General features: G+C 36.3%; 1 long non-coding RNA gene across 1 annotated transcript; it reads right to left on the minus strand.

Annotated features, from left to right (window-relative positions):
- Nucleotides 1–9,672: 9,672 nt before the first annotated feature.
- Nucleotides 9,673–11,892, minus strand: LOC144454841 (uncharacterized). The gene is made up of 3 exons (XR_013483398.1): nucleotides 11,804–11,892; nucleotides 10,848–11,124; nucleotides 9,673–9,764 (listed from the first exon to the last, which is right to left on the minus strand). It is a non-coding gene; the product is annotated as an uncharacterized LOC144454841 (long non-coding RNA).
- Between the last annotated feature and the right edge of the window lie 643 nt (nucleotides 11,893–12,535).

The following is a 12,535-nucleotide window of genomic DNA, read 5'->3' on the forward strand; positions in this document are numbered from 1 at the left end:
CGAGAACAACTGCTCTTATAAGCACCTCAGAGAACAATATCCCCTTTGAAACATCATATTCAGTCCCTGATCTGAAGATATTTTTCATGTCCAGATTTGTCCCATCCCCAAGTTTTGGTTGGATTGAGTTTGAGGGCTGGCAACAACTCCTGCCAAAAAATTCATCACTAAATATAAGTTAGCCAAAGCCTTTGAAGTCACCTTGCCTGGAAACACCACAAATAACATTGTGATGACAATAGTGGGTAATCTTCCATCTTATGATTTCATTCCCCTACAGAAACCTGGACTCCTTCAAGGTATTTTGATATCCTGTATTGTAAAAGTCATTTAAATGTCATTGACTCAGGTCTTTTCACCAGGTTTCTTCCCTGTACCAAGGATGAGTCAGTGGGGTCAGTATACAATGGAAGGATAAAATAACAGAAATGAAATCACAAGATACAGTAATTGTACAGGCAAACTCCTGCCCCTTCCTCTCCTACTAGAAGCCACATAAACATTAACAGCTGTACTGTACTCTTTGGTCACCTGAAGATACCAGCCTCTTTCCATCATTTCTTCTTCCCCAATATCTTAAATAATAGTTCCCAAAACTTAACTAAATTAAATTTTCAATAAATGTTTGATGTTGAGAACACATTCTTCCCCAAAACTAATGTGTCCCTCCATCTGTCTTCCAAATATTCTGCTCACCAAATCTCTATCATGAACTACTGCTCTAGGTAAAGAGATTTTCCCTGTTTTTTGTCCTTTTGACAATCCATATTCAATTTACTCAGCCCATTCCCTGCCCAGATTCACTGGCTCATAGGAACTAGTTCAAAGACTTAGAGAGGAAAAGGATTTTAGAGGCCTTATAATCCAATCCCCTCATTTTCCAGATAAAGAATATGAAACTGAGTAGTTGAAGTGAGTGCTCCATGCGTAGAAAGTAGGTAGCAGAGCCAGAGTGTAAATCTTTACCTATCAGCTTCTCTAGTAAAGGAGAAATGATTCATTATTTATTATCCAGGATTGAGATTGGTCATCAAAATTAAACATTATTGGGATTTACAGTGACATTACTATAGTCATTGTGCATATTGTTCTCTTAGTTCAGCTTATGTCACTCTACATGAGTTAACAAAATTTTTACTTTGTTTCTCCGAATTTATCATATTCTTCATCTCTGATAGTTCAATTGATAGTTCATCACATTTATATGATCATAATTTGTTCAACCATGTTCTAGTGGATGGGCATTCATGTCATTTCAAGTTTTGTTTTCTACAATTAGAAATAAAGTTATAAGTAACTTCTTATATATGGAACTGTACCTTCTGACTTTGACCTCCATGACCTACAGGCAAAGTAATGAGATTGAGAAAAAGGACATACACAAGATATTTACAACTCTTTCTTAACCCCTAATTGTTTTGAAAAATATATGGACTATTCACAGCTTGACTGAAACTGTATATATGTGTCTGTCTTCCCACTGCTGTTGTTGTTCAGTCCTTTTAGTCGTGTCTGACTCTTTGTGATCTCATTTGGAGTTTTCTTGGCAGAGATATTGGAGTGGTTTGCCACTTTCTTCTCCAGCTCCTTTTATACATTAGGAACTGAAGCAAAGAAAGTTAAGTGACTTGCCTGCTGTGACATGCCCAGACCCAAGTGTCTGAGGACAGATTTGAATTCAGGAAGATAAGTCTTTCTAAGCCCTAGCACTCTATCCACCACACCACATCACTGCCTATTGTCTCTCAAAAATAAACTGCATCTATCTTTAAATAACTTTGCTAGTTTGAGAGTTATAAGGCTAAACTTCAGAGTTGTTTTCATTTCCATTCATTTTATAATTAATCATTTGGAACAATCTTTAAAATGGTTGTAGATGGTTTGAGATTCTTTTGAAAAAATGTCCAATTTCATATTCTGGGAGACTTGGCTTTGGGTTATTTTTACTGCACTAATATTTTTCTCTTTTTCCTTTTTGATTCTCTGTTACAAGCAATGACCTACTGGGCAAAGGAAGGATGAGATTTATTTTGAAATTAAATTGCTACACAAGCATAAGATATAAAATTTTTTTAGAGAATAAGAAAGTGGTCATATTCTCCTTAGCCAATTAATTATTGGGTACTATTTTTGGCCATCTATTGGTCTCAATCTCATATATGACTTGGATATCAAATTATCAGAGATATTTATTGTAAATGGTTTCCTAATCTACTGTTTGTCTTCTTATTCTAGTTGTATTGACATTATTCATGTAAAATACTTTACATTTTACGTGCTAAAATTTTCACTATAGTCACAATTAAAAGTATACTTCTTTCTATTTTCTTCTTTCCTCCTTCCTTCCTTCCTTCTTTCCTTCCATTTCTCTTCCTTTCTTAATTATTTCATTCCTTGCTTCCATAACTTTATTTGTATTTAGGTTCCATATCCATTTGTTCCTTATTGTCACACATAGTGTTATACATAGGTTTAAAAGTAATTTCTGCCTAACTACCTTCCATTTTATGCAGCAATTTTTGTCATTTAATAAGCAGTCTTTCCTCCGACATTTATGTTCTTAGATATAATTAATAAAGAACTGTTGTATTCATTTATTTTTAATCTGCTTTTTTTTAGTCTGTTCCATTTATCTATTTTTTCCATTTTTACCCAGTACTTAGGAACTCATATTATGATTATCTCATAATCAACTTGAAAGCTTATTTTACATTTTCTTAATTCCTACTGATTATTTCTTTGTGATTCAATATCTTATGTTCCCTAAACCAATGTTATCTGTTGACTATTTCCAAAAAATAAACTCTTAGTAGTTTAATTTTTGCATCACTAAATGTATAAATTAATTTAAATGTTAAAGTCATTTTTCATCATATCAACATGGCCTGACATGGAATAATAAACATGTCTTTAATTACTTTTCTTCATTTTTGTCTGTGAAGAATATTTCTAAATGTAACTATATAAGACCCAAATGTGTGTTTTTAGGTTAACTTCAAAATGTCTTGTGAGTTCTACAGATTTATGGAATGGACTTCAATTTTCTGTAAGTTTCTCCTGTTTTGTTATTTTTATATGAAAATGATTACTTTTGTGTAGTTATTTTAGATTTTTTTCTTTACTAAAGATACAAAAGTTCTCAGTTTCTCTGCTAATTGTCAGGAGTTCCTATGTAAATCATGATGTCTTCTTAAAATAGTAGGAGGTGGCATGGGGTTGTTCTTTACAATTAAAAAAAATAGTTCTTAACAATAAAACACAAAATATTTCCTCATACAAGGTAAAACAGAAAAAAAGATGGTTATATGTGGAAGAATTAATATCTTATGTAAAATTTGCTTTAAATACACACATACACACACACATACATATATACATATTTTAGTGATATATAATAAATTCAACATATAACTTTCAAGGTTGTCCTCTTGTTTATTCTCTTATTAACTTCCTTCTCTCTACTAATGAGTAGCAAATCCTGATCTCAAAGAAAAAGCAAAACTAGATTTAATTAAAAGAGACAAGAGAAAAAACTACATCTTGCCAAAACTTACCAAAGACAATGAAGTAATATCAATATTAAACTTATATGCACCAAGTGGTATATAATCCAGATTCCTAGAGGAGAAGTTAAGTGAGTTACAGAAGGAAATACACAACAAAACCACAGCAGTAGGAAACCTCAACTTCCCCACAAAATAAACAAGAAAGAAGTTAAGGAAGTGAGTACAATTTAGACAAGTTAGATATGGTAGAACTCTGTAGAAAACTGAATAGCGATAGAAAGGAACATATCTTTTTCTCAGCACAAAAACCAACCATGTATTAGGGCATAAAAACGTCAAAATCAAATGCAGAACAGCAGAAATATTAAATGCACCCTTTACAATTCATGATGTAATAAAAATTACTTTTAATAAAGGGCAATGGAAAAGATGGATTAAAAGTTAGTTGAAACCAAATAATCTAATCCTAAACAATGAGTAGGCCAAACAACAAATCATAGAAACAATCAATAACTTCATCCAAGAGAATGAAAATAATAAGACAACATACCAAAATCGACAGGAGGCAGCCAAAGCATTACTTAGGGGAAATTTTATATCTCTAAATGCTTACATGAATAAAATAGAGCAGATTGATGAATTGGGCAGACAACTGAAAAAGCTAGAAAAAATAACAAATCAAAAATCCCCACTGGAGCACCAAATTGGAAATCCTAAAAATCAAAGGAGAGATTAATAAAATTGAAAATTTAAAAAAAACCTGTTCAATTAATAAATAAAACTGAGAGATGGGGTTTTTTTAGAATAAAAAATAAAATTGATAAATGTTTGGTTAATTTAATTTTAAAAAAGAAAGTAAAAAACTAAATTACCAGTATAAAAATGACAAGGGTGAATTCACCACCAATGAGGAGGAAATTAAAGGAAAAATTAGAAGCTATTTTGCCCAATTGTATGGCAATTAATCAGAAAGTCTAAGTGAAATGTTTGTATATTCACAAAAATATGAATTGCCCAAGTTAACAGAAGAGGAAATACAATACTTAAATAATCATATTTGAAATAAAGAAATTGAATAAGCCATCAAAACTAATAGAAATCACATGATTATCTCAATAGATGGAGAAAAAACTTTTGACAAACTCCAGCAACCCATTCCTACTGAAAACACTAGAGATCATAGGAATACATGGAGTTTTCCATAAAATGATAAGTAGTATCTATCTAAAACCATCAGCAAGTATTGTCTGTAGTGGGGATAAGATAAAAGCTTTTCCAAAAGGATCAAGGCTGAAGCAAGGATGCCCATTATCACCACTATTATTTAATATTGTACTAGAAATGTTAGCTTTAGAATAAGAGAAGAAAAAGAAATTTAAGGTATTAGAATAGGCAATGATGTAACAAAACTATCACTCTACAGATGATATGATGGTAGACTTAGAGAATCCTAGAGAATCAACTGAAAAAGCTACTTGAAATAATTGACAGTTAAGTTCCAGGATATAAAGTAAGCCCACTCAAATCATCAGCATTTCTATATATTAACAAAAAAAAAAAGCAGCAAGAGATAGAAAAAGGAAATTTCATTTAAAATAATTGCCCAAATTTCAATCCAGGTTGCAGTCCTGGTTAGCAGCCCCAGGGTGAGGAGGAGCACTAGCATAGCAGACTTCCAGCAGCAGTGGAGAGAAGACCCTCCTCACAGTTCCAGGGCAGAAAAGAGTGTTTGTGGTCATTCACAGACCAGATCACAGGCCAGGAGAGGAGTAAACATCTCTCTTTAGATCATACCACTTTGGAAAAACTGAAAACTTACAGGTACCGACAAGTATTTCTGAAAACCACTTCACAAAACCCCTAAAGCTTGGGACAGTTCACCCTCCACCCTGGAAACAGTGCTCTACCTTAACAAAGGGTTAAAAAGTCAAGTAACAGGCTGGGGAAATGAACAGTGGGAAGAATTCTGACTAAAGAAACTTACTTTGTGACAAGGAAGATGAAAACACACACTCAGAAGAAGACAACAAAGTCAAAACAACTAGATCCAAAACCTCCATGAAAAATACGCATTGGTCTCAGGCCATGAAAAAGCTCAAAAAGGTTTTGAAAATCAAGTAAGAGAAGTAGAGGAACAGTTGGAAAGAGAAATGAAAATAATGCAAAAAAATCTTAAAAACCTAGTCAACAGCTTGCTAAAGGAGACCCAAAAAATTCTGAAGAAAATAATACCTGAAAAAAACAATGAGAAAAGCCAATGAGAAGAACACCTTAAAAAGTTTCAAAAGCTCACTGAAGAAAATAACTCTTTAAAAAGTAGAATGGAGTGAATGGAAGCTAATGGCTTAATGAAAAATCAAGAAATCATAAAACAGAACCCAAAAAAAAGGAAAAATTGAAGAAAATGTGAAATATCTCATTGGAAGAAAAATTGACCTGAAAAATAGGTCCAGGAGAAATAATTTAAAAATTATTGGACTACTGAAAGGCATGATCAAAAAAGGAACCTAGACTTGATCTTTCAAAAAATTATCAAGGAAAACTGCCCTGATATTCTATAACCAGAAAGTAAAGAGATATTGAAAGAACCCACCAAGAACCTCCTGAACAAGATCCCAAAAGGAAAAGTGCCAAATTCCAGAGCTCCCAGGTCAAGGAGAAAATATTGCAAGCAGCCAGAAAGAAACAATGCAAGTATCATGGAGTCACAATCAGGATAACACAAGATTTAGCAGCCTCTACATTAAACTGACACTGAGGAAAGTGAGCAGAACCAAGAGAACATTGTACACAGTAACAGCAACATTGTGCAATGATTCATTATAACAGATTTAGCTCTTCTCAGCAACACAAGGATACTAGACAATACCAAAAGATTCATGATGGAAAATACTATCAACATCCAGAGAAAGAACTGTGGAATCTGAATGCAGATCAAAGCATAAATATTTTCAATTTTTTTTGTTTGTTTTTTCATGGCTTCCTTTTTTGTTCTGTTTCTTCTTTCACAAGCTGACTAATGTGAAAAGATCTTTACATGATTTCTCATGTATAATCTATATGAGATTGCTTGGGGATGGGAGATGGGAGTGAAGTAGGGAGAAAAAAATTGGTAGTCAAAATTTTATTAAAAAAGTATGTTTAAAACTATCTTTACACATAATTAGAAAAAATAAAATACTATTTCCAAAAAAAAAAAACCTGAAACATATCCAGAATATACAATCTGGAACTGGTTCCCCTACATTTGCCAATGCCATCCCTTTCTGCTTGTGACTCATATTTATGTAACTCACATTCCCACATAAACTCAAGATTTACAAAGTGATTTGCTCAAAACAACCCTGGGAAAAGTACATAGCACTTTAAGGTTTGCAAAGTGCTTTACATGTGTTATCTTCTTAGATCCTCACAACAACTCTGTGAGGTAAGTGCTATCATTACTACTCCCATTTTATAACCAAGGAAACTGAGGCTGACAGAGTTTCAGTGACTGTCCCAGGGCTACACAATCAGTCAATAAACATTTATCAAATGGCTACTATGTGTCAGGTGCTCTGCTAAGTGCTGGCAAAATAAAAAGGTAAAAGACAGTTCTGGCCCTCAAGGAGTTCACAATCTAATGGCAATGACAACATTCAAACAAATATGTACAAACAAGTTTTATATCAGAAAACAGGAAATGATTTAAAATGGCAAGGGTTGGGAAATTAGCAATAAGTAGTTTGGGAAAACTAAAATTAAGAAGGGTTGGAAAGGGCTTCATGTAGAAGATGGAATTTTAGTTGTAGCTTGGAAGAAGCTAGGGAAGCCAGAAGGAATGAGGAGAAAGAACATTCTCAATATGGGGAACAGGCAGAGAAAGTGTCCAAAGGCTAGAGACCACATGTTGTTTTTGAGGAACAGCAAGGAGAAATTTTTTACTGGATTACTGAGGACCTGGAGGAGAATAAAGCATAGGGAGACAGAAAATTTTCAGGTATGGATAAAGTTGTGAAAGCCTTGGAATGGCTAACATGGGTTTTTGGTTTTTTACCTTGGGTTAAAGAAAGAGCCACTGCAGTTCAGTGGGTAGGGAGGTGCCATGGATGGACCTGCACTTTAGGAAAATCACTTTGTCAGCCGAAGAGAGGAAGAGAGTGAGGAGAAAACCGAGGCAGGCAGATCCACAAGCAGGCTACTTTAATAGTCCAGGCATCAAAGTAGTAGCAACATCCAAAGACAGAAGGTGTTGCAAAGGTGACATCAATAGACCTTTACAACAGATTGGATGTGAAGGATGAGAGATAGGGAGAAGTTCAGGATGATACTCAGGTTGCCAACCTGGGGGACCACAAGGATGGGGTTGCCCTCAACTATGATGAGGAAAATAGGTGGAGGGAAGAGATTAGAGTGAAAATTGAGTTCAGATTTGGACATGTTGATTAGAAGATGTCTGTGGGGCATTTTTTTAAGATGTCTGAAAGCCAGTTGGAGTTGTGAGATTGGAGGTCAGCAGAGAAGGTAGGGTAGGAAAGGTAGATTTGAGAATCATTTGCAGAGATATAGTCATTAAATTCAGGGAAGCTAATGAGATCACCAAGTGAAGTAGCATAGAATGAGAAAAAATGCCCATAGACAGAACCCTGTGGAATACTTACAGTTTAAGGGGATGATTAAGATGAAGATCCAGCAAAGGAGGATGAGAAGGAATGATCTGATAGGTGGGAAGAGAACCAGGAGAGAGGGGTGATCTGAAATCTAGACAGAAGAAAATATTAAGGAGAAGAGGATGAGGGACACTGTTGAAGGCTGCAAAGAGATCAAGGAGAAAGAAGATTGAGAAAGGGCCATTGGATTTAGCAATTAAGAGATCATGGGGTATTTTACATTTTCTTCTATTTTTTTTTCATTCTTTTGAATTTGTTTGATTGATTCAGCCTGTCTTATGGCTGAATCACTTGCCCAATGCTAACATTGAGGATGTTGTTTTCCTCAATTAGCCTTTGTACTTTCTCTTCCATTTGGCCAATTGTACTCTTCAAGGAGTTGTTTTCTTCAGTGGATTTTTGTATGTCCTTTTCCATTTGGCCAATTCTACTTTTTAAGTAGTTTTCAAAACTGTTGAGGAGCACCTTAGTGATCTAAAAAGTTAAGCAGAAGATTTATGGAATAGGGGCCAAAACATTCTAAAGCATGTCTCCCTTTCATATTCTTTTGACTTATTATCCTGGTTGCCTGGAGACCTCGACAGCATATTCTCCTCTGCCCTCATTGCTCTGACATTTCTCCTCCTCATTTGCCTTGTCACCTATTTCAACATTCACCTTGTACTTCATCTATTCATTCCTGCCTTACATCAAAATCTTGTTTCAGGCCCCTCTGCCTGCAGCGCCCTTACAGCCTTTTACCAGAAGGAGAGAATGTCAGAGGATTTATGATTGTCATGTCAATTGATATAATATGTTGTAATGATTATACTATCTAGATTGGTTGGAACTCTCATATTTCCCATAAGGCTTGGGAGCCATAACTGCAGCCAACACGATACAACAGAAAGTGATAAATCATGAATTTCTAACATGCTAACAATTTACAAATTCTTGAATTTGTAACTGTCACGTGAACTGAAATAGAGGCTACTGAACTCCTATTCCCATCATGATAATTCTGTTTTTTTACCCCACTGAATAATCACAAGGCTCAACCGCCCTTAAGGCTCAAGACAATCAACTTAAGAACTATTCCCACAGGACGCAAGAGCATCTACATTGTCCCTAAAATCTTTGCATGCAGGGGCCTGCCGTGCAAACTGTTTCATGACCTAAGAATGACTGTGTTGTGATCCACCCCCTTGCGAGTTTTTTACGTATATAAAACCTTCATTTGCAGCAAGAGAAGCCTGTCTCCTGAGGGGGACTTCTCTTGTCTTACTGTGAAATTTATTAAACCACTACTTGATTCCTGACACACCTGACTCTAGCCTGTTCAGTTCAGCACTGACTATTCCCAGATTAGAGACTCGTCAAATCTGGACTATATTTAAAATTCTTTTGACATAAATAGTTGTCTGAATGCTGTCTCTAACATTAGACTGTGAGCTCTTTGAAAGCAGAGATGGCTTCTTTTTGGTTTGGTTTTGTTTTCTTTGTTTGTTTTCTGACTTTTTCTATATCTAAGTACGTACCACAGTGTTTAGCAGAGAGTTGGCACTAAATGCTCTTGGACTGATTGAGAATGGTTTGTAGCATCATCAGATTTTCTCTTAGATTTTTAGCTCTATTTGGAAAAAAATAGGAAAAGAGAAAAAAATCAGACTCTGTTCCAAAGAAATGATTAAAGATTATACAGGCATTTGAGGAACTCAACATTCTATTCTTGAAATCCTTCAAGCACTATGAACCTTAAAGGGGCTCAAAAATATTTGCTATATAGATGGTCCCCATGCAACCTTGAGCAAAGTGCACTTTGGAGACTGAGGACTAAGACACTAAGTCCAGGTCAGTGCTGCGCATCCACAGAATAATCTGGAATCAGCCAAGCACCAAGTAGCTCAGGAATATACTTTTGTCCTTATATCTAGAACCCAGTAGGCTGAAATTTGAGTGACACAAAATACCATAAAGAGAAGGAGGAGTCAATGATTAACTACTAGTGTATTTATTGGTATTGTACAGAAGGGTGGAAAAGATCAAGAGATATGTACTGTCCCAATATCTGGGTCCACATGAGGACTTGAAGGGCACTTCTCGGAAACACATCTTCCTTTTCATGCATGGAAACAACAACGTAAGAAGCTTAGAGGAGATGAACTGTGCTTGATTTGGTCCTTGGGCTAATGGCAATGGCAACGACAAAGTCATATATTACTACAGTTTTAAAAAGAAATCACAACAAAACTTGGGGAGAGACCTCGGGCAGGGATATGTATGAGTAACATAAAGGAGAGGGGGGAAAATAGGTGATGTTTTCATCCCTCTCTGTCCCTGTCTCTCTCTGTCTCTGTCTCTCCTTCTCTCTGTCTCTGTCTCTGTCTTTCCTTCTCTCTCTGTTTCTCTGCTTCTGTCTCTCCTCTCTCTCTCTCTCTTTCTCCTTCCCTTTCTCTATGTCTGTGTCTCCAACTGGCTCTCACTATCTCTTTCTCTCTAACTCTTTCTGTGTCTCTGTCTTTACCAGGGATAATGGGGCTGAAAGAAGCAAAGTGGAGCAAAATAGTTCAGATAAAAGAAGAGTAAAGAAGAGTCAGACTAATAGAAAAGGGAAAAGAGCTCTAAAGATATTCTCAGACTGAAGAGATGTCAGTTGATAGCCAGTACATATTCAAACATGGACATTGGTTCACTGGGAAGAAAAATAAAGTACCTTGGTGTTGAGGAGAGTGGATGATCTCCTTACTGACCACCTGGAGCACTTCCCTGCTGGCCGCCTTGAGGGCCTCCCTGCTGGCCACCTGGAGGGCCTCCCTGAGGACCACCTGGTTCACCACCTTCATCTGACTCTCCTGATTCATCATCTCCAAGGGCATCTTGAGGCTCAGGTAGTTAGTTATCATCTTGATCATTGCTAGAGTCCTGATCATCCTGCTGTGAGTAGTCTGGTTGTGGTAGGCCTATTAAATATTCCAAACTTTGTTCTTCTTCTGAAAAGAGACAGCATAGGTAAAGAAAAGTCAGATGAAGGAAAGGGCCTGATATGCAGTGAATGCAGATAGAATTGTCCAAAGGATGGACCCCTTGCTACCTTCCCTATGAGGTTTAATGAGAGTGACCAAGGCTTCCCTGGAGGATAATGAATAAAGGATCTCAGAGATCCAGGCTGGTGCCAGGCTCAAAGTGAGCCTGAATGAGATTATGTGATGGAAGATCATATGAGTCATTGCCAAGGAACAGGCTTAGCATAAACTCATATAATGATAGCAGTAGAAGAAATTGGCAGCTTGCTCTGTCAAAAAGCACAAGTTATCCCTCTATATGTGTCTTAGTCACATGTGTTTCTTATGTGTGCATCTCCTCATTTGTGGATGACCACATGTTCTCTGTGTATGGATTCTTCCTACATATTTCTCATAAAGTTCCACTCTTCTACTTACCGTATAAGAAGAAAGTAAATTCAAGCTTCATGCTACTGTTAAAGTATTTACTTTATATCTTATCTTCCTTTGCCATTGTTAGGAACAGTGCCTGTCAGTCAATATTTATTAAGTGCCTAAAGATGATCCAAGTCTTTGACTTACTAATATAAAGTAAAAGATCTCAGTGAGGCCATCACCCCCAACCACCTCCTAACATGATCATAGATTTTCTCTGTCCCCCACTTACCCTCATCAATGAATTGAGCTGAGCTCAGGCCCAACAGGGCTACTGAGAAAAGGAGAAGTAGCCACTTGGTAGCAGCCATGGTATTGATGTTACCTTTGCTGCAAGGACTGAGAGCAACTGCTCTTATAAGGACCTCAGAGAACAATGTCCCCTTTGAAATGTCGCACTCAGTCCCTTAACTGAAGTCATTGTTAATATCCAGATCCCTCCTATCCTTAAGTTTTGGTTGGATTAAGTTTGAGGGCTGGCAAAAAAAAAAAAAACTCCTTCCCAAATATTCATCACCAAATATAAGTTAGCCAAAGCCTTTGAAGCCACCTTGCCTGGAAATCCTAAATATAACATTGTGATGACAATAGTGGGTAATCTTCCATCTTGTGATTTCCATCCCATACTGAAACCTGGACTCCTTGATGGTATTTTGACATCCTGTGTTGTAAAAGTCATTTAAATGTCACTGACTCACTAGCTTCCTTCCATTTCCATAAACGAGCCAGAGAGGTCAATATTCAATGGAAGAATAAAATAACAGAAATGAAATCACAAGATACAGTAACTATACAGGCAAGCTCCTGCCCCATCCCCTCCTACTAGAAGCTACATAAACATCAGCAGCTATACTCTTTGGTCACCTGAGGATACCAGCCTTCGTGGGACCAAGCTATCATACCTCTCTCCATCACTCCTTCTTCCTCCTTATCTTATATGATATTTCCCAAAACTTAGCTAAAC

The sequence above is a fragment of the Phascolarctos cinereus genome, unplaced genomic scaffold, assembly GCF_003287225.1.
Source record: "Phascolarctos cinereus isolate Bilbo 61053 unplaced genomic scaffold, phaCin_HiC Scaffold_7;HRSCAF=346, whole genome shotgun sequence".
Taxonomy (NCBI): domain Eukaryota; kingdom Metazoa; phylum Chordata; class Mammalia; order Diprotodontia; family Phascolarctidae; genus Phascolarctos; species Phascolarctos cinereus.